This window comes from Acanthisitta chloris, unplaced genomic scaffold (assembly GCF_000695815.1).
Source record: "Acanthisitta chloris isolate BGI_N310 unplaced genomic scaffold, ASM69581v1 scaffold7525, whole genome shotgun sequence".
Taxonomy (NCBI): Eukaryota; Metazoa; Chordata; class Aves; order Passeriformes; family Acanthisittidae; genus Acanthisitta; species Acanthisitta chloris.
The window spans coordinates 84,383-107,810 of NW_008675300.1; positions in this window are offsets into that span (position 1 = coordinate 84,383).

Genomic DNA, 23,428 nt, shown 5'->3' on the forward strand with positions numbered 1-23,428 from the left:
CCAAAAAGTCATACAAAATACCAAACTGGAGAGAAAGAGAGGACAGAGTGTTCTTTCAGCCTCTACCAGGGGCTTACAATGTGAAATGGGGCTTGCTTCTTTAGGACACATTCATGCTTGTCCACTGTGGAATGTAAGGCAATGAAAACAACCCACCCAACAGCACCTGAACAGGGTATTATAACAGGCAACGTGAATGTGGTACCAAATTCCCTCCATTTTGCTCTATCATAACTTTGGCAGTAGAAGGAACACTAAGGAAAATGAGAGCCTGCTGCTGAGTATGTGACTGAGTGTCAAAGGACAAGGAAAAGGCTGAGATAATTCATGTCTTTTTTATTGTGTTTGTTATAGGCAAATGTGCCTTTGCAGAGAAGACTCTGCATGTCTGGGTGGGCAAACTGGACATGAATCAGCAGTATGTTCGTTTTAAACACCTGTGAAGTTCCATTACCAGGAGTTTAGCCATCAGGAAGAGTAACGTTATTATGGACCTCTATTAGGCAATTGTGAAATTGCCTCTGGTGTTCTGTGTTTGATTTTGGACTTCCTGTTGCTAGGGATACATTGGTAAAGTGGCAGAGGGCCTCCAAGATGTCTTGGCTGTGGAGTCTCTGGCCTTGGATAAATTTGGAATTTGTATGGAAAGGCTGTGAACAGTGTGACCTAACTTCAAAGTTAGCCCTGTTTTGAGCAGACTGGACCAGATGACCTCCAACAACATTTTTTCTACAATTTTATGATGACATAATGAGCCAGCAGCTCTTAACAGCAGGTGGACTCTGAGCACTCTCTTTGGGTTGAAGTAGTCTGAATATAGCCCTTTGCACTTCTGTTTCCCCTCCTTTTCCTTGACCTCTCTTGTACTTTGAATTGCTGTGACATATGAAGTACCTAATCCCCAGGGAAAGACTGTTTTGTATTTATAGATTGAACACCTAGTTATGCCTGCTGAAGACATTGTGCAAACATTAATTTGTAAAATTAATGGCATAAAAGTGAATTTTTGTCCTATAAAATCTAACCCTAACCAACCCAAGGCAGGTAACATGGCCATTTAACACCAATCTTTTGTCTTGCCTTTTGCTCAGTGTCATTATCAATTTCCCTCTCCCCTCAAAAATTACAAATGGTTATTGTTTAGCAGTCAGAGACTACTGAAACACTAGTGGGCTAATAGCATTTGTGAATTGTTGCCCTATTTTTTGATTGCTCCATGTTAACTTTCCTAGTGAGATTCTAAAATAAAGCAGACAATGTGAAATGGTTCTCAATTGATGACTGGCATTTTAATATGAAGTACTGAATTCCCCTTGATTTCATTTTTCATTTAATTTTAAGCCTTTTCAACTTTTCTGTAACTCAATAAATTTTTTTATAACTATATTTATTTACATTGTGTATAATAAGGCTTTAATGTATTTTCTCTAAAGAATGTCTGCACTACTGGATATTTCAAGTGTTTCCAAAAAACATCTGTTCAGAAGTGCAGCCAGGTTTTCATTTTTGGTATACTAATTTGGATTTGTGCAAGGTATTAAAAGACAGCCCAGCTTGTATGTGCAGGCTGCATAAGATCCAATTGGACTTGCTTGGACCCAATGCCACCTGGACACAGCTAAATTCTGTGTCTAATGCCACTTTGGGTATGGATAAAATATAGCTGTATTTATACAGTGCTGAGCCAGTAACACCTCAACTGGCTTGCCACTAACATGTCCAGGTATCACTTGGAACCCAAAATATTGGGAATCTGGTGGCTTAATCTTGAATGCCTGCCAGATGCCCACCAAACTGCTCTATTGCTCCCTCTCCTTAATGGATGAAATGATGACGAAAAAGCTGATAGGTCAAGCTAGGGCAGGGAGACTCCTTCCTGACCCTTCTGCTTCCCTTACCCAAAGGATGCAGGAGGAAGGGTATGGTTGTGGTCAGTTCATGATGCTTTGTCTCTGCCACTCCTTCCTCCTCAGACCCTTTCCCTGCTCCAGTATGGCATCCCTCCCATGGGCTGCAGTTTGAGAGCTGTTCCAGCATGGGTCCTTTCCATGGCAGTAGAGTCCTTCAGGAACACACTGCTCCAGCACGGGTCCCCCACGAGCCACAGCTGCTGCTGGGAGGCTGCTCCTGTATGGGGTCCAGATGAGCTGCAGTTTCTTTCAGAGAATCTCTGTCTGCTATGGTATGAGGTCCTCCATGGGCTGCAAGTGGATATCTGCTCCACTGTGGACCTCCATGGGCTGCAGGGAGACACTCTGCCTCACCATGGTCTTTGTCATGGGCTGCAGGGGAATCTCTGCTCCAGAGCCTAGAGCACCTCCTCCCCCTCCTTCTTCACTGACCTGGGTGCCTGAAGGGCTGTTTCTCTCACATATTTCTCACTCCTGTCTTTCACAGATGCTGTGCAGAAATTTTTAGTCTTTCTGAAATACATTATCACAGAGACATCACCAGCATCACTGATGCATTCAGCTTTGGGCAGCAGAATGTCTGTCTTGAAGCTGGGTGAAACTGTCTCTGTCTGATGGTGGGGGCAGATTCTGGGTGTCTTCCCACAGAAACCAGCCCTGAAGCTATCCCCTCCAGCCCTATCAAGATCTTTCCATATAAACCCAACACAGGGGAACAGAATGGTGAGCCCTGAACTCAGTGTAATGTAGAGAGCTTACCAGCACCAGGTGAATTGTTGCACCCAGACTCCTGCCTTTCTGCAGCACTGAGGCTTCCCATTGCTGTTGAAGTGACTGTTGGCTCCTGGTTTCCACCAGCCCTAAAGTAGGAGGTATATTTGCATCTGGAACACCACAGCTCTGTGTTGCAGCAGCTGATGGCAAGTAGTGTCTGTTGACACTTCTTACTATGCTCTATTTCAGTCTTGCCCTGAACTGGTATGACTGTGAGCATTCACAGAAAGGGTTAAGATGAACAAAAAATAGAACAGAAATCTGCTATAGAAGAGTGGGCTAGATTCTTTTGAGACTCATTCAAAATGACTAAAACTGTTGACTAAATAACAGCTTGCCAGATACTTCTGAACTGCATATCTCTTTGTTGCTTCTCTGCCACTGAGAACAAAGCTCAGAGATCAACACCCTCACATGGGGTGGCCTTACTGACAATCTCTGGAGTTTGAAAGAAGAGAAAGTCTGAAAGAAGAGAAAATCTGAAAGAACTGAAACAGATTATTTTTTTCCTGTCCAATTCAATTCACACAGAAATTAGACCTGGAAGACAGGAGAACAGCAAGGGACATTTTCAGTGGTTCTGAAGCCTGCCTTGACTGGATGGCAGTAAAGGTTTTCAGCACCTCATTTGATGGTAACTACTCATCATGACAAAAGGCTATTACAGGCTCAGCTCTAAATTAACTCTTGCTAAATAGCACACATGCTATAAACTCTCACCTAGTGATCAGAGAATCACAAAAGAACCAGCAGAAATGGTCTCCAACCCTGATTATGAGATGGCACTTCCCAGTTTGGCCTTAGGTTTGGATGGGGCATAGTCGGGTTTTTTTGTCCTCTGTTCCATAAACTGCTGCCTTATTTCTCGGTTCTCTGTTCTGGCTTCCCATTAACTCTTTTTAGGAGGTTTGACTAAATTTCTAAATTTCAAAACCTGCCTTTTGAGAAATTGCATGCCCTGTGCTAAACACTGACTCTGATAACATTCGTGATTCTCTGAAAAAATGGAACAAGAACCAGCTGGTGTGTGCAGGGAACAAATCTTGCAGAGGATAATGGACATTATCATGCCCACTTCTGCACAAGATAAGAGTATCCACATTACTCTAAAAGCTTTCAGAACAAAAGATAACACTTAGCTTATTTTCTCTCAATAATTTCTTTACACATGCATGAGACACACGTTTGCTCCTTATCACATAAATACATACAAACACAAGCAAATAAACAGAAACAAGCAGAATTGTCTCTCAGCCTAAGAGGAAAAGAAGAGATATAGTTATTGTTCTCATGTTTCAGAAAACCAGAGGGACACCCAAAGTCTGTTAAAATAAGAATAATTCAGTATTAAGACAGAAGCAAAAAGAGAGAGAAAGCCATGTAATATATACGTAATACAAATCAAAGATATTTCAGTTAGAGTTTCAAATCCCAAAATGTGTTTGCATGTCTGCCAGAAATAAATATTTTCTTTTGACTGATAAACTGAACTAACTTGGCATGAAAGCAGATATTTACTTGAAAGAAAAACATGGACACTAAAGTGTCACTCTGAGGAGAACTAGGCTCTCATGACATCCAGTCAAATGTGTAACTCGCTGGTGAATAAACTCATTTGACTGACCTGTTTTCTTTTTTTCCGATACTGTGCTTTTCTGCCCACAAGTAGGCATTCCTTATTCTTTTTTTTTTTTCTTTCACTCCAGACCTTAAATATGTGAAAGGCTGCCCAAAATGTCTGTACAGGTGCTTTCATAACTTCTTTCAATAGACATGGTTGCCCGGAGAAAATGGCATTATAAAACAATTTGGCCTCTCTACTACCTTGCGACATGGACGGTGCCAAAATCAATGGTTTATCCCCTTCCCTCTTCCCTCCAAAAGCCACTTCTGGTCAGGGATCTGTAATACTTAGGAAGTACAAAATTGCTTCCTTCTCGAGGCTGAGCAGATCCCAGGCTGGCACCACACTGACCCCTGTCTCTGCTGCTCCATTCTAGTCCCCTCCATCCAGGTGCTCCCATCATTCCCTGCCTGCTCTCTCTTAAAAGAAGACTGTCCTACTGTTCCCTTTTAATGAATCTTCAGATGAAAAAGGGTCATTCACCTGCCTTTGTGAGGCTTCTCAAGTCAGCAGAGATCCAGGTCGATACCCAGTGCTACTGCAGTCTGTGATGGCAAGACTCACAGCCCACCATGTGTGTACATGTTTCAGGAGCAGGGGTCACAGGCTGCAGTGTTATACAAAGGGGCTGTGACTCCTTCTGGCCCTAGGAAGTGCTGTTGGTGCTGGGATGACTCAATTATCTTCCTGCTTTTGCTGGAAACATTTTAAGAATATATAAAAAAAAATAGTAGGAGCTGATCTGAGATTTGACCTATGCCCCTCAACCTCTTTATCTTTTTTTTTCCCAGTAACTCAAGGCTGCATTTGGCTGCACCTGCTTTGTCTATGCCTGAGTGTTTTCAGCTTCATGCCTGGTTGCCTGCCTACCTGAGCACCACTGAGAGCATGTTTTTCTGTGTGAAAGGAATGCATATGTTTGCCTACCTGCTAGAACCAGGAACTATTTCTACAGGGAAAATGAACAACTGCTGTTGAATTACAGGCAGGCACTTCTTTCTGAAAATTGTTCTTCTTGTAGACAACAGCTGAGGTTGACTGAGGTGAATGCAAGGATGTGTAATGTATTTTTACCTGCCCCAGCCTGCCCATTTTTTTCTGTAAGGAGGGAGTGCGATTTCTTACATAGAGAGAAGGGATTGTTCAGCCACCCTTAGTGTTTGAAACCATGAAGTTGTGAATGGAGGATTCTGGATCATTCCATAATCTCAGCTGCAAATTTATTTCTTTTTATGCTGGATAAAACAGTATCAACAGGAAGGTGAGGTTACAGCTGTTTTCCATGGCTACAGTGCCCCATTGCCTGACTTTTATCCTTAAAGCTCTTGAATGGGATCTGTATCAAGAATAATGTAAAGAATTTTTTTTTGAAATTTGGAGTAAAATGGTTTTCAATTCTACCATCAAAGCTGCAGCATGAGCCATAGTGTGTTCCTTCTAGCTTTGTGCTTTGTTTTTGCCATGTGTGGGGATATGAAATCAAAAGTTATGACACTCCTTGCTAAAGGCAGATGAACAGCACATTATTTTTCATCTGCAAAACACTGCCAAAAAAGTGGAAAACAACAGCAAGGAGCAACATAACCCATGTTACTGCAGAAGCTGAAATCTTGGCTGAAGCTGAAACCTCAGTCACATATGTACTTGAAATGCCCTATTCTGAGAAATGAAAATAGGCAAATTCATGAAACTAGGAGTCATATCACAATATTAAAAAAAATAGCAGCCATTATATGGCTTTCCTTGTAAATTCTGTACATAGCTTCAGTACAAACACAGTCAAAATATATTGCTGGTCACATGAAAGTATGAACATTTTCTGTGATTAGAGCTGTATGGTCAAGGCAGACAAATAGAATTGAAAGTTGTCAGTTTTTTGATTAGGATTTCCCCATGAGGAATTGTTTTTGCTCCTTTTTATTCTTGTAATTTTTTACATTTTTTAAAAATTTGTTTTCTTTTGTTTTGTTCTTTTTTTTCCCTGGCGTTGCCATCTCTTCCCTCAGTCAATGAAAACTCTGATCATTTCTATTTACTTGCAGGTTTCTGCCACATAACTAAGCTACTATCAGGTCTATCAGCTGGCCTTTTTTCGTGTTTTTTATCTTCTCTGATATATCCCTGATATATCAGTGGTAACTCAATACACACATTTCCTAGATATTTCCCTATATTACTCTCACCCAGCTTTATGTCACTGTGGAATCAAAGTTGTGAAATGTACATTTACAAGGTGTGCTGACCTTTTTCCAGAGGTCTTGACTGGTTTGTGTTTTTTAGGAAATTGAATGTAGAACAACAACTTGGGATAAGTCTTTTGAGCAGGAGGTGGTAGGGCAAACCTGGTGCTAACAAGAAATTTGGGCTGCCACCTTGTGGGATTCTCTATTTTTCCTCTATCCTTATTTACATGTCCACCCAAATTGATTTGGTACCTCATTCAAAGGTGGATCTTTACTGCATTTTGCTAGGAGAATATCTGAAAATCGTCCAGAATAAATCATAGATGCTTCTCTGAAATTACATTTATAAGGATAAAACACCCCTCCAAACATTTTTCAGGTGTAAATAGCAAAGGCTGTTATCACAGACGTCAACTTCTGGGCACTGAGAGATCATGTTTCCATTGCCTGGCCATGTTTGCAGAATCTGGGTTCAGCCATTCGGTTTTTGTCATAGGTGTCATGATGCTGTTTGTTAATACTGTGCCATTTTCTGATGGCTGGTCAGACCTGCTCCTTTCCTGATTGATTCCTACATCTGCTTCCTAAATTAACTTCTTTCTTAATTTTTATTTCTCATTTGAGTCTATTTTGCATACTTTTTGTAGATGTATTTGTAGTATTACATTAGTCCTCAGCCAGGATTTTCCATGGTTAATTCAATCTCCTGGATTAGAAAGAATAAAGTTTTTCTTTTGCTATGTGATGAAGTTAGTCACAGCATGTAAAAGTCATTTTCTTAACTGGTACAGGGGCTTTTCCTGTTTATAGGGCAATATTTTTAACTGTAATAAAGAGGTCATTTAGTAAGTGAAGCATTTCTTTGTCTATGAACACTTTCCTTGAACAAATGGCAGCTGGGACAGAAACTCCAGATTAGCATATCTCTCTGATGATCTTAAAAATGATCTGGTAAGATCCAGGCTCTTCACTGTCACCAGCTGGGGAATGTGCATCTTTGAAGTATTTTTACCAACTCTTTGTGAATTTTGTTGTGAGCTGAAGAAATCTTTTTCTGTGCAGAATTTAATAATCCCTAGTCTGAGTTCTTTTTTAGTAATTTCTCCCACTTTTTGCTAATATTGTGGAAGGGAATCTGACATGTTTTGAATCCTAGATTTATATGTGTCTGAAGTTGTGGCTCAGTTCCTGGAAGAGAGGCACTGCATACCATTGTTATGGATAATGTGTCATTTTAATGTAAATTGAACTATCCAATTTCTTTTTTGCTTCCACAAAACTCCATTATTTTGTTCTGTCCGGACCCATTTTGCTCTTTTTTTTTTTTTACATTTTTAAGAATAGGTATCAAACCAATTAAGGTTGTTTCATTTGAAATGAATTTTCCACAGTCCTCTCTAAGGAGCAGAATATTCTGAGGTGTATCTTGGACATCTGACACCTCAAGCAACCTTCACTTTTAAGAAGCAAAAATTAACAAACCATATTTTAAAAAATAAAATCCCACAAGGCATTCTAGACCATAAAATGCTTTGCAAATCTAACAGACTCTTCCCTCTATCCCTGCCACAGCATCCAACATCGAGCTCCTCTGGGGCCCTAAAGCTCAACCCTGGAGGAATCTTAAAGGGCCTATTTATATTCTGTGTGTACTGGATTTTATTTTTTGGAAGATATGTAGCCTTAATTTTCAGTCTGTATGCTTCATTACCTGGCTTGGGGGTGTGGGAAGAGGAAAAATCCAACAAAAATTAGCACACTAATCTTTGTTAGCTTTAGAATCACAACTTTGCAATTTCTTTCAGGCCTCCTCTAGGTTTTGTAAATGTTCATCTGAAAACTTCCCAGTTATTAGCATGTCATCTAGATAACAGACAACACCATTTACCCCCTGCCTCATTATTCTTTGAAACACAGCAGGTGCTTTTTCTATTCATACCTAAATAGCCCTTCATGTGTGTTTGTCACCAGATATTTTTTTTTAATTCTATCTGCAAAGCCACCTGTAGGCACTCTTGGGACCAGCCCTGTTTGGTTAGCTCCTCTCCACTCAGTACTTTGCAAATACCTGTTCTGCTCTAGAAATCCAATATTGTCCAGCCTGAGCCAAAAATGGTTGGTGATTTCATATTTCTGACAAGCTTTTCTCTGTTGTTCCCCCTAAAACACACTTTTCTCAGCCCATTCACTGACATCCAGGGGAGGAAACAGACTCTGGTTTCCAGTGTACTAAGCTGCTTTTTGCTGGGTTTATGGCACAGGACTCCTCCTCAGAAATGCAGAGATGATTTTGTCACTTGTGGATGACATTGTGGTTATACCTGTTACTACACCGTGTCTCTAATGAAAAAAACTTTAGTTTGAATTTTCCTACCCTGTTACACAGCTCATTAGCTACCTTCCACTATAACTTAGGCTTAGGGAAACAGTTTCTGCCACCCCTTTCACTTATGATTGCCTTCAATGTTAACAAAGTATATTTGTAAATAACAGTGGCAGGAAGACCTACCTGTTAATCATCACTTGTCTTTACACTACCACAGTACAGTGTGCTATATATATTCATTTTCTACTGTGCACAGCCAGTGCTCAGTTATCCACGGACAGTTTATTTAGTTGACAGATTAATTGTGCCACAGATGAAGAGACACTGGGGGAGGCCAGTTCAGTTCTGGCAGGATTATTCATGCAAGTGCAGTTCTGAATAGTTGTTGGTACATTAGTCTTACTGAGTGCACAGTGACTCAGCCAGGGAGGCTACAAAGGACCCCAGACATCTCCAGCCTGCTCCAGCATGGGCAGGACAGTCTGTAAGCCCAACCAGGTAAAATATGGTTAAAGTGTATCAGTATGATACACTTGGAATCACGTGGGAGGCGGCTCTGGTGCTGTGGTTAGGGACCTCTTGCCAGACCGAGCAGTGCAGCCTGAAATTGCCAGCCAGTTCAGGTCCAGTCTTTGGCAAAAGCTCATACACCTTCACAGAGCTGTGGAGCTTAATGCAGAGGAACTCAAAAAGTTCCACAAAAATCATCTTAGGATGAACAGGCAACACTAACTCAAACTGAAGACCTGGCATACTATCCTTGTATTCACAGTCAACTTACTGGAATGCTCCTCTTTAGATCTATTGCCCAGGCTTCTCTGATACCCAGTATGTTCCAGTTCCTACAAGCACCTACCCTTCTGGCACCGCAGCTTCTTAAATAGTGATGCTCCTGCCTTGGGCTGTTGTTCCCCAGACACTTTGGTGGAGACACAATGAGCTGACTCAGAGAATGGACTCGGGTCAAACATTTAATTTTCTGAGTTAGTTTGAACAAGATTGCTTAGCAATTTGGTCCATGATTGCTCAAATGCTACTGCCAGCCTAATAGAGAAGGTGGAAGGGAAGGGCTGGGGTGAGAGGAGAACTGTCTCTTGGCTGTAGCACTGTTTTCTGCAGACTTAAGGTGCTTGCAAAATTACAAATTTACTTCTAGGAATCAAATTGTTTGCTGAGAGTCCTTTGCAAAGCATTATTGAAACAACCAGTAGCAGGAAACATTTTAGGCTTGGCTAATACCAGAATACTTTAGCCTTCTAGTTGGTTTCCAGTCAATGTTCCAATAAAACAATTGTTGTGTTAAAGAAAAAATAATTGCAGGGTAAGCTTTTACTAATCTCCTTAGAAGTTCTACAATGTCTTTATCCCAGAAAGTTCACTGTAAAGTATAATTCCATTTGTGCTTCATATATGGCAATGATAGGAAAATAGCTTTTGTACAGTTCAGTCTTCCATGCCATTTGTATAAAAACACTGTCAAAGCCTGAATTTCTCTCAAAATGTTTCTTAATTAGCCAATGCAAACAGGTTTTGTTTTGCTTTCATTTTTTTAGTTTTTTATTTTTATTTCAAGACCAAATCCATTGCCAGTTTTCTCTTTTGTGTTTGGCTACATGCACAGGAGTTTAAAAGTAAATTTTCTACTGATTTTCATAGAAACAGGCTCAAAATATGGCTTTATTTTCCTAGGATGCAAGACAATAACTTCCAACATCCAGAAATTACAGGCAACTAGCACAGAAGAATAATTTATCCTCCCTTGCTGCAGAAATAGTAAATCATAACTGAAATTAAAGACTAGGTCTTGGTCACACACTTTTTATATCCTTGCTCTACAAGAGAAGAGCAAATCCTTGACATTTAAAGCAGAGCTGAAATTGGAAAGCTGAAATTGTTTAACTTCTGTTGGAAGTTCCTTTCTATGCATTTACTCTCTTTGGTCCAGTGGAATCACTTAAGGAGAATTTTGCAGATGTACTCCCTAAACTTGTTATCTGTTCGAACTCCCATATGAAGACTTTAAATACTGCTAGAATCAAAATATCCTTCAAAATTTAGAGTAAAACTAAACCCAAATATGGGAGGGAGGTTGAAAAAATGTGGGAATTATAAATTCAACCTAGATCTAATTTACAGTGGTGAAAATCAAGAAGTATTTTCATTTCTGAAATGTACAACTGGCAAGGAGCTGGCAGAGGAGGGGGAAATGTAACTGCCTTTCTTATGATTGTTTTTTTCCCTGAGTTGCATTAAATAATCCCAAGTGAGAACAAAGCTGTTAGCTATATTTATTCATGACAAATCTGAGTCAGTACTTTCTTACACCACTGTAAAAGAGATATCATTCCAGAGGTACTGCATTGATCTAAGTCCACAGGTTCAGGTCTCACTTTATCATTTGAAACACTGTTCAGTCTGGTCCAGAGATTTCTAGCCTACTTTCAGCACAATAGTTAAAGGATGCCAAAGGATGCTGCTGCCTGTTGCAGACTGACCTAGGCAGCTGTGATTTGGAAATAAAAAACTGGAAGAACTGAGTGGCAGAAAGTTAGCAACAGTGTAAAGGAAAAAATAAAATTAAAGTGACAGAAAACAGAGCAGACAATCAATGAACACTAGGAAGAAAAAGAATCCTGTTAGACTACTAAGAGATGGAGTGAGTTTCATAAAACAGAAAAATGGATGTGCATGTGGAATAGAAGGATAGTAGGAGTTGGAAGCTTGCACCATTTTGCAAAGAGTTTGATGTGATGAGTACATGTTTGAAGCAACATCATTGCTTGTATTGTCTGTCACCTTTGGGGGAGTACAGAGGAATAAACTCCTTGTAAAATAAAGAGGATGGACATCTATAATTGCCTGAGTATAATTCCAGGCCCATTATCTTCAAAATCACCCACAGCTTCAGGTCTTTGTAGGCTTTTAAACACCAACAGCAAATGACTGAAACCACTGTTTTTCTGATTTTATTTTTTGCTTTTTTTTTCCTTTTAATATGTGCTCCAGTTGCTCAAACTCCAATATGTTTAGGTGTTTTCAAAAGACAGTTCAGTTATGGATAAATTGCAGAAACCATTAGAGAAATAAATCCAAATGTGTCTACCTGTGAAATCAGCATAGCTACATGCTATGTGTAAGTGAAGTGCATTTATTTCACCAGGACTGGAAATATTAGCTGTACTCCAGGTATAGTCAGATCACAGTAACAGTTTCAGAGCAAACATGTGGGAATTGTAATGAACTTTAAATGAATACACTTAATAGACAAGGCTTATTTTTAGAAAATGGAGCTGAGGGGATGCCTGGTCTCCATTCACAAAAGCCATTTATTGCACTGATAGTTTTACAAAAAATGGCTAACAAATTAGTGATTATGTTCTAATGACAAGATATACACAAAAAAAAATCTGTTTAAAGTATACGGATTGCTGATTTGTTTCATGTACCCAAAAATAAAACTTCTCAATAATTCTGCATGATGCAGTAAAAATCCCCATTTTTCCTAACAGGTACAGCTTGCATTAAATGCAATGAGACATATTGCATTATATTTTTTTATCTTGCATATTTGGAAGAACTGACCAACTTTTGGTCATGGGCGTCTTAAGGACATTTCAGACAACCTACTTCACACAGAATGAAAACTGACACACACTATTTAAATGGGCAGTGTTACCCCACCAGCTCCCTGCCTGCTCATCACCAGCTATACCAGCACAATGCTGATGTCATTATGAGCAGAGATAAAATGCTCATATGAATCTTGGCTTTCTACTGCATCCAGGCTTTCCCATTTGAAATCTGTGACCAGTGAATGGTTTCAGACTAATTGCTTATGGACATTTTTCTTCTTTGAGAAGTTTAGGGTTGTAACAGTTCTAAACTGCAGGACTCAGTTTTAGAAGACCTTCATTATAAAACCTAGGCATCACTGAACCTAGTGGTTCATTATATTTTCAAATGTTCAGAAACAAAGAAGAGAAAAGCCTGTATGTGAAATTTAAAATGTTTTGGTTACCATGGCAAAAATATATATGCATTAGCATTCACAGAGAAAAAAGTAATCCATTGGTCAGGGCACATGTTATTTTTTATTTCTTAACTTATCTATAATATTTTGGAACAGGTCTTCCTTCCAGCAAAATAAATTGCATTCAGAAACACTTAAGGCATTATAAAGTAACTACATTTTCTGGCAAAATATTTCTTAAAAATCGCTTCTTTTTTTGAGATATGTATAGTGCATTCCAGTGTCTCTTCATTAAAAAAAAATATGTATTCCCAATGAAATATTGAGAATCTGTGGAGTGCATTTAATTGTGCAGTAACACTATAAATTATGAGGGAAGGCACTGTGGTCTGTAAAAACACAGTACAACTGCAATTAAAAGCTATGAAGAAAGCTCTTAGATAAATAAAGGAGATATTAATAGAAGTATGGCAGAGAAAAGGTCAATTGGTTGCTATTTACTTGATAAAATTAAAAGCCAATGTATCTGATTCATGCTGGCTTAATTCCATACTTCTCATGGAGTTGATGGTGGCACGATGAAGATCAGGAAGCATTGCTTACTGCACACCATGATTTTGACAATCCATTGACCGTACCAAAAATGCTGAATGGCAACAAATAGATTTTTGTAAATATCTCTTTTTAGAAGTAACAGAAAGGAAATGAAAGCTCGCCCTGAATCAGTGTTTCAGAAGAGTGCTGCAGACCTGCTGGACACCCATCTAATTATTGATGGGGCCACAGAATTTGTGTATAGGGGCAGAGCAACTGATATCATCTACCTGCACTTATACAAAGTGTTTGACACTGTCCCGCACAACATCCTTGTCTCTAAAATGGAGAGACATGGATTTGATGGATGGACCACTCAGTGGATAAAGAACTGGGTGGATGGTCATACACAGAGTTTTGTGGTCCATGGCTCATTGTCCACGTGGAGGCCAGTGAGGAGTGGTGTCCCTCACGGATCAGGACTGGGGTCGATACTGTTCAACGTCTTTGTCAGCAGCATGGACAGTGGGATTGAGTGCACCCTCAGCAAGTTTACTGAAAACACCAAGTTGTGTGGGGCAGTCAACATGCTGGAGGGAAGGGATGTGCCACCCAGTGGGACCTTGACAGGCTTGAGAGGTGAGCCAATGCAAACCTTGTAAAGTTTAACAAAATGAAGTGCAAGGTCCTACATCTGGGCCATGGCAATCCCAGGCACAGCTACAGGTTGGGTGGGGAAGTAATTGAGACCAGCAGTGAAGAGAAAGACTTGGGAGTGACAGTGGATGAGAAACTCACCATGAGCCATCAGTGTGCACTAGCAGCCCAGAAAGCCAATCGAATCCTGGGCTGCATCAAAAGGAGTGCGGCCAGCAAGTCAAAAGAGGTGATTCTTCCCCTCTACTCTGCTCTTGTGAGACCCCACTTGGAACACTGCATGCAGTTCTGGTGTCCTCAACATAAGAAGGGCGTGGAACTATTGGAGCAAGTCCAGAGGAGGCCAGGAAGTTGATAAGAGGACTGGAGAACCTCCCCCATGAGGACGGGCTGAGAAATTTGGGGCTGTTCAGCCTGGAGAAGAGAAGACTGCATGGAGACCTCATAGCAACTTTTCAATATCTAAAAGGTGCCTACAAGGGAGCTGGAGAGGGACTCTTTGTTGGGAACTGCTATGATAGGACAAGGGGTAATGGATTCAAATTGAAGGAGGGGAAGTTTAGGTTAGATATTAGAAAAACGTTTTTTACTCTAAGGGTGGTGAGACATTGGAACAGGTTGCCCAGGGAAGTGGTAGCTGCCTGAACCCTGGAAGTGTTCAAGGCCAGGCTGGATGAGGCCTTATGCAACCTGATCTAGTGAGGAGGTGTCTGTGCCAGGGCATGGAGGGCTGGGACTAGATGATCTGTAAGGTCCATTCCAACTCTTAAATTCTATGATTCCATGATTCTATGAATTACTGCATGAATTAAAATAATACCAATTGTAAGAAAAATGCAGAGAAAAGAGACATCCTGAAGAAGACCATTGCTGCTTGTTGTACTGTGTGCAGTTCAATACAGTGCTGCCAAAACACTCCTTGTCAGCTGTGATACACTTTTTCAGAAATAATCCTTGCTCTTTAATAAGTACTTATGCAAAGGAAGACGACCTCTCAGGAACAGCCAATCTGTTGCTTAACTAGCATGGCAAATTTTGCCCTCGTCAGACTCATGCACTTGTCATTTGCTGAAGCTACATGGGTTGCAGAGTTAAAAATGGGAGCAGAATATGACTTCTCTGTAAGTGCTTTTTAAGGCTCTCTTCTTCTTGATTGCCCACCCTATTCTATATTTCATTAGTTCATAACCACACTTAGTTTTTCTTGCAGTTTAGTTTTGAAGCTTATGAAACTCTAAAACTGACCAACATTTTTGTTATTGAACTCCAAGAGGTGCATGAAGTCACTTCCCATAGTATTGGGAATATTTTGGCAGTGAAGAAGCCAGGGCTTATTGTGCTTGAATTACAATCTTGATTTATTTCCTTTTCAAGTGAATTTATAAACAGTTAAAGGAACTCTGAATGGCAGCCTTGCTTTCTTATGTACAGAACAGGTACAAGTGTGTGCTTCTTTGCAGCAGCCTTACGCTGAAATGTCTTCCGCAAAGGTGGGCTAAAGTGGGGTGCTAACTGGAGACACATCCATCTTTTACATAACTTTTAAAACATTGTCAAATGGAAAGAATCTGTATTTGTTCATACTGTCAACATTACAAGGAGACTATTATTTTACCTCTACTCGACATTGAACTCAAAGTATCTGATAATTAAATGTGTTGCAGAAAATAGCAATCACATGATGTTGATACTTGAAAAAATTATTCATACTTAGAAAATATTAATATTCAATTGTTTAATTATAATATTTAAGATAAATATTTATTGTACTTATATGTTTGGGATAATTTAAGTAATTTCCCATGCTTATGTTCTCTATCACTCCCCAAGCCTGTGAGACATATGGTGCTTATGCTTAAGCATTTTTTAATTCAGCCTCTCAAAGTCCATGTATCTTACTACTTGTTTTTTAAAACCTATTCGATTTGCAGATAAATTTTAATGACTGCTTTTTTTCTTAATTCTCATGAGATATCTGAAAGGAATGGCTTAGAACACCTTTAAGATCTTTTTGCCTTCTTTGATTTTTTGTGACTTGTTTCAAACTTTATGCATGCCATTATTTTCTTTCTTCTTTTCTTTCATGGGTGGGAAGAGGGCCAAGCAGGGTGAAGTGCTGCCAGTGCAATGTTAACCTCTGGCAGCTCCTACCTGAGTGAACTATAGCAATAGAGAGGAGGCATCCTGAAAATCATTACATTCCTTTATGCCCTTTTCAATTTGCTGAGACAAGAATGATGTTGGCACACAGCACAGTGTCATCCTTAGGTTCTTTCTAAATGGTAGGGTCTTCTGTTACTGGGACAGTTTTATCTACTGCCTCTGCTTATAGTGCTTCCCTTGTGAAAATGATCCTTTCTTCCTCTGCTTCCAGATAAAGCAGCCTGAAACTACCTGAAAAAAACCCCTCTGCTTTGCTAGGTGTTTTATCCTCTGCCTCTGTATTATGGAGCCTTTTCCATCAGAGAAGGAACTGTCACTGGCAAGCCAGAGGAGCACTGCCTGGGGGCCACGCTTGTTTCAGACAAAGGTTTTGCTGAAGCCTTGGAAACCAAATTTCTGGCATGTTTTGTAGGCTCACTGTTGTTGAGCCTTTGCTAATAGATCTAAGGAACAGGATGATGTTAAATGATTAAAGAACCTCAGCAGATACTTCAAATTATGTCAGTGTTAAGAGTTTTGTCCTAGTGTGAGAATGGACCAGATCTGAGAAGGCACGTCTTTGCTCATTTACCTGCTCCTGGCTTTAAATACCTTAGTACTAGAGGTGGGATGGGCCCTGGCTGGGTAGTCTTGCCCAGCAATCCTCAGGGACCCCTGCTGCCCCCAACGGGAAGCATAAGTTACATGTAAATGCAACTTTTAAGTTTGGCAGGCAAAGTAATGAAAAGGAGGAATAAGAGAAGTAGTGATAATGAAACATCTGCACTTATCCCACATGAAACTGGCCCAGAAGGCCAATTCTGATCTTGCTCACCTCTGGAGTTATGTTTTTCAAAGACCCTATACTGCTCACAAGAATAGACTTGCAGGAAAAATATGCTGTCATAATGGGTAGTAAAAGATCTTCTATTGAACAGCTGTTGTGAAACCTTGAGCTGCTATAAAATATTTCTGCAAGAAGGTGATCATGTTTTACAAAGAAATAACAGAGAAATTACTATATGTGGAAGATAAAATTAAATTATGTGGTATCTGTATCATCATATATTCCTGAAAATACCATAATTTTAGAGGTGATGAAATTGGCACGGGTAGTAAAAGATCTTCTATTGAACAGCTGTTGTGAAACCTTGAGCTGCTATAAAATATTTCTGCAAGAAGGTGATCATGTTTTACAAAGAAATAACAGAGAAATTACTATATGTGGAAGATAAAATTAAATTATGTGGTATCTGTATCATCATATATTCCTGAAAATACCATAATTTTAGAGGTGATGAAATTGGCACTATTTTTTCATTGATTTGCTGTTTCAGTTCCAGTTCTAAGTGGCATGCAGAAAATATCTTTTATGAAAGATTATTAAATGTCTACCTGTAATTTCTGAAGTGGGTTTGCATCCACTTCATGCACCTAGACTAGCCAAAAAGAACATCAAAATCATTAGAGGCATTTTGGTCAAAAATTATCTAGAACTTAATTTCTTAGTAATTGCTAGAAATTTATTGTCTAATTTTTCAGAATGTTGAATTCTGTGTTTTATCTACTAATCCACCGAATCCAACTAAAGAGTTTGAAAAAATCATTATTTTAGTTTCTTATGCTTCTTCTCAAAACAATAATTGATAATCGTAGTATTCATGAATTCTCCCCTTCCATATCTAAGAAGGCATTCCCTTGACTAAAATGCACTCCCATGTATTCTAAGAATTCTGGGGGAAAAAGCAGTTATGTGTAAAATTTATTTGAGGTATTTTAAATTCCTGCCCTGTTTCTAATGATGAAAAACTGCAGCATTACACATCATGACAAAGACATAGGATGAAGGATAATTACAGAATGTGTTACTGCCATTCATGTGTGAAATTTTCTAGGGTGGAAAATGCATGCTCTGAGCTAGTAAAGGAGACACCAGTTAAATGGATAACCTTGATGCACAGAAAAATTCTGAACACGTCTACTTCTTCACCAGGTATTTATCTGAGAATGCTCCTGTGTACTGCACTGTTTTTTATTCTGTTTGGGTTTTTGCTTTTTCAGCACAACAATTCTCCTTTAAGAAGAAATATTCCAATGGTCAAATTATTGTTCAAAATTAATTCTTAGTTAATATATTTTTCAGTAAGTGGGTTTCAGGTAATTTCTATTATACAAGCCCTGAACTTTTTGCTAAACTATGTATTTTACCTTGTTGAGGAAACATTTTATGCATGAATACTTAGATGTTTAAAATATGTATGTGTAGAATTTATGCAGCTGTGATGTTCCACTTTAAATTGCAATTATTTCTCACAGTTTATTACACAATACACAAAGAGATAATTTACGAAAGAATATTCACTTAAGGCACACAGATCTTTTAAGCAAAAATAGACCCACTGTTATCCAGCAAAAAATAAAACCAAAACCCCATTAACTCACTCAAATAAACATACTCATTTTCAGATAAACGTGTTTGCAGAACAAGTTACTGGAAATCAAGATATTTGTCAGGTATTCTCATGAAAACATTTTGTGAGTAAAAATTATTTTAAAAATTGGATTCAAACATTTAAGAATGTCATCAAAACAAAAAGCATGACATTTCAAAGAGCTAATGTACAATGAAGCAAGACTTTGAGTTATGTGCTCTCCATGTCATAAACCACAGCAGGTTAGAAGGCTTTTTGCATTTGTTTAATACACTCATCTTTGCTTACCCCTAGTTATAAGACCTATCACTGTTTCTTGTGTTGATACCAGCACTGATGGTGAGTTACTCTCACAACAGCTTCTCATGTTCTTCCATGCTCTACCATGTCTGTACCTTCCCTGCTAGGCTATAACTGAACTGTCTCTCAGCACAATCTGTTTCTGCTCGACCACCCTCAAATGATGGTTAGGAGAGAAAAACAGAGAGAAGAACAGGAGGAAACTTCCACCTATTATTCGAAATTATAACATAGAAACTTTAATTTGATTTTTTTTTTTAAATTATATTTCTTTTACTCCACTTTGTGTGCAGAGCCAACATGAATTTGTCCTCCCTGCAGCAAAGGTGCAGACAACTACATGAATTAATATGACACATGCAGTACAACTTCAGTCATTAAGGCCACTCAGTAGTTAAAATTAATATGAGTTAGTTTTTGAGGGACTGAAGCAGTTTAACCTATTCTGAGCAGGGATGTTCTTTTCTCCCCAAATGACCCTTTCTAAATTCCTGTCTAAATATTAAATAGACAAGTAACTCCTTATAAGACAGTTCTCAGTGGAAGAGAGTTAGTATTATCTCCGTCTTCGTGAGGCTCAGAAGCCAAAAGATTCAGATTAGGAACTTGTCTGGTTGAGGTTAGTCCTTGGAAGAAGACTCTTTTTCTGTGTACTGCAGAGGGACCCTAGAGAGACCAGACTTTGTAAAAACACATCTACTGTGCTGGGCTCAATACCTGAATATTTTCATAGGCTGCTTGGTTGATCTGGAGCAAGATACCAAATCACAAATATTGCTTAGTCTGCCGTGGCCTTTTCTTACATTTAGAGAAATTCAGTGGGGCCTCTGCAAGTTTGGGGGTTGTGTTAATCCTACCAGGTTTCTGTCAACAGACTGCTTTTAAACTACAGAGCAGCATACAATTATAGCACATTCCATCTGCCTCCCTCTTTGCTTTGGAAGAGTTTTAGAAAAATAAATCTTTTAAAGAACCCATATGAAGCAATCTGTTAGTCAATTAATATAAATAGGAATGGTAATGATATTACTGTACTATTTTTTTTGAATAGTAAAAGTGTTCCATAAAAATTCTGAATTCCCTAGGTTTTTAACTAATTTTATTTCATCTTTATTGGCAACAAAACTGCATGCATATGCAACACCTTTTCCTCATGCCCTCAAGGAACAAAAGCTGTTAAAAACACTCTGAAGAAAGCTTTATGACTTAAATCTGTTATGTTTCTCCTAGTGTTCCACTGGCAAAATACTCTATAATAATAAAATTACTTAATGAATAGTGTCATCAATTTAGAAGAGCAAAAATGCCTTGGTGTATCATGTAAAGCAGAGATCTGCATTGTTGCAGCAACCAAAGCAAAAAATTCAAAGTACATATTTGATCAAGTCTATCTGAAAATACAAAAAAGTGTGAAATAATCATAGTCTGCATCTATCTAACAATTGCTTAACAATTGCTTTTCCAAGCTGTGATTTCCTGCCACCCTTGGGATGTCCCAGCTCAGTCCCTTCTCTCTGATGGTGTCAAGACCCTGGCATCACCTATGATAGGTGAGATCTTCTCTTCACCTTCGTCATGGCAACTGGGATTTCCTGGCTACTGGATGTCCTGGGATTTCCCTGTTTCTTTTTCCATTAGTCAGGACCTTAGTCTTCACTTCCCTCTGCTCTCACAAGATGGAAATGAGTATGTGGAAGGAATACGTATGCTCAGATTGTCTTTGCCCACGATGTGAGTGAGAATTAAGGTGGTTTGGGCATTTCAACTCAGTTGTTTCTGCTTTTAAAAGCTTTGAATGCAAAATACAAGATAACTCTTCACTGACCACACCAGAAAATACAGAGAAAAGCTGAATCTGTGAATATGATTTTTTTTTGTCAACATAAGAGACTTATAATTTGTAGAAGTGCTGCAAAGTGATTATAAAGTGTTGAAAGGCTCTTCTAAGAAAATTGAAAACAATTGGTGTTTATAGGTATGTGTTTCACAAAGTATAACAATTGCTTAACTGATATGATCAGTATTTTTAGAAAAAGAAAAAAAGCAAGTAAAGACTACTGTTCTGGCCTCCTCTTTCTGTACTCTGACTAATAAACACAGTGGTTTTAACTAAGACATGTACTTCTGATATAAATTCACAAAGGAGGAGCAAGCTTGATTTATGAATGAACTATTTAATGTTGTGCATTTGCAATAAATTTCTTCTAAGTTAGTTTTGGAATGAAGCACATGCCATAACTTTTATGTTATTGTTGTTCAGCCTTGTTGCTGGACAGTTAATTTGCTGTAAAATTCACACTATATCATTGTTATTAATTAGGGTAGCTGTGAACTTGCCTTTCAAAAGCTGATAAATGCAAATGTTTAGTCACATAAAAATATAAATGTGCAGTGAAGTTCTTCAGCAGAATAATGCCATGAAAGAATTAATACAAAGCAATTATATCTTCATTAAAAGGAATCTACTTTATCATGGGATGAACCTAACACATGGGAAAAAAAATAAAAAAATAAAAATACTGTATCAATTGATAATAAGTTGAAAACGAAAACAACACTGTGGCTTATAAAATGTAGAGGGTCATCAGTGGACCTTTACAACTTTATTCATCAAGAGGCTGAGCAGGTTAGTGCAAGCAAAGTGATCTGTACTTTACAGCCTGCATTGTGAATTGTCAGTCCTTTTCATAACACTAAGAAATATGGCAGACATGATCTCACTAACCCCTTACATGGAATTTTCTCAAATGCATGTACAAAGACTCAGAACACTGTAAAATCCTCTTGGAATTATTCTAACTGTGCAAGCAAAGTTAAGAATTTATCTAAGGTTTATATTTTCAGAGATTTAATCCAGAAATCATTCCTTAATAAGAATATACACTTACATTTGTTCAACTGAAATTATTTGCATAAGTGCTTTTCTGAAGAACTAGCCTGGCTTCAAGTGCTCCTAGAATACCCACAGACGTAGTAAGTATGTATTAAAGTAAGTAATAATGTTAATCAGAGAACATGTGTTTGTGACCTACATACTCTTGGAACCAGAAATACCACTGTCAGTTTGAGGAATTCATCTGAATTATGGTCTGCCATGAATCTGGTAGGAAATTAACATTTTTTTAAGTAGCTAGCAAGAATTTCTTTAATAAGAGCTGGAACAATAATGTAATTTTATGTGTCTGTAAAAAATCTTATAGGAAAATATGTTGCTGTTAAAGATGTCGCATGTCATTTAAATAGGAATTGCATTTGTTCAACGTCTGAATGATGTTTACAACAAGATGTAGAATAGCAACAGACTGCAAAAGACTTGCCAACTAGAAAAAAAAAAAAGAAAAGTCATACTCAAACAAGGTTCAGGAATTCAAGCTGTCTCTGATAAAGTTGCATGGAATAGGCACAACCATTTATGGGATTAAAGTACAGCTAAGGTCATTTAACATTAGTCCCTTTCCAGGAACCCAGTACAAACTTGTGAGCTACACTGAGTACTCCTGGCACAAATACTATCCAGCTAACATATATTGAGCTATTAGAGATGAATATCTCCCCTTCTTCCCTTAACATGACCTCTTCAATCTAGTTTTCTGGTTAGAGTACAACACATTTTCCATCAATCTTATGCTAAGAGAAAGGTCACCTCTCAGCATGGCCAGGGCTCTGCAGAGGAGGCACTTCTGTGCATGTTCTGATTCTCTAGTTGTACTCTGTGCAATGCACTTCCACTCCAATTTTTCAAGCCCAGCTGGCCTTGTTCAGGCCCTTACTGGGAAAGGAAGCAACAGGCAGTTTATGTTGCTAGAAACTCCGGCAGATTTTCAGACCACACACCTACCCCTGGGTATCTGCCAGTAGAAGCTAATAAATGTTTTGACTGAAGGCAGGCAGGAGACTTGTAGAGATGAGAAGTTGTTTAGGAGAATTTTGACCTCTATTACTTGAAATAAGGGAAGGAAACAGTTTTTCTGAACTCCTTTCCCTTTATGATTAGTGCATGATGTTGTCCAACTCACAGCAAATACTTCAGATGATTGTTTGGAGGCTCATGACCAACACATCCCACCCATTTGTTAAGCAAAAGCAAACCAATGGATTAAGTGTGATTTCCAAGTGGCTGCTCTGGTCACTGCAGTTATGAAATTTACTAAATCTTGGAGCAGTTTGAATTGTATTTGAATTGATGTATAGGACACACAAACATGTAACTAATCTCTGATAGATGCTGGTATGCTTTTTCAGTGACATACAATAATGACACAGTAGACACAACAGTGTGATTTCTTTCTTGCACAGAATTAAAATTCATTATATCTTGGTCAAATTTTAATAATAATAATAATATGAAAAATTAGACACCCTACTGCCTTTTTCCTGTTACTTGTATCAATTCCTTTCAGGATCTATAAAAATATGAAGTATTTCTCCATGAAACATGTACTTCTTTAAGGAAATACTTTAGTATCAGTACTACTTCTACCACATTACCAAGGAAGAAGTAACTGCATTGGCACAAAAATAATTGTCTATTTCTAAGCATAGTTAGGAATGCAATCCCGAATAAGAGTTGGTGCAA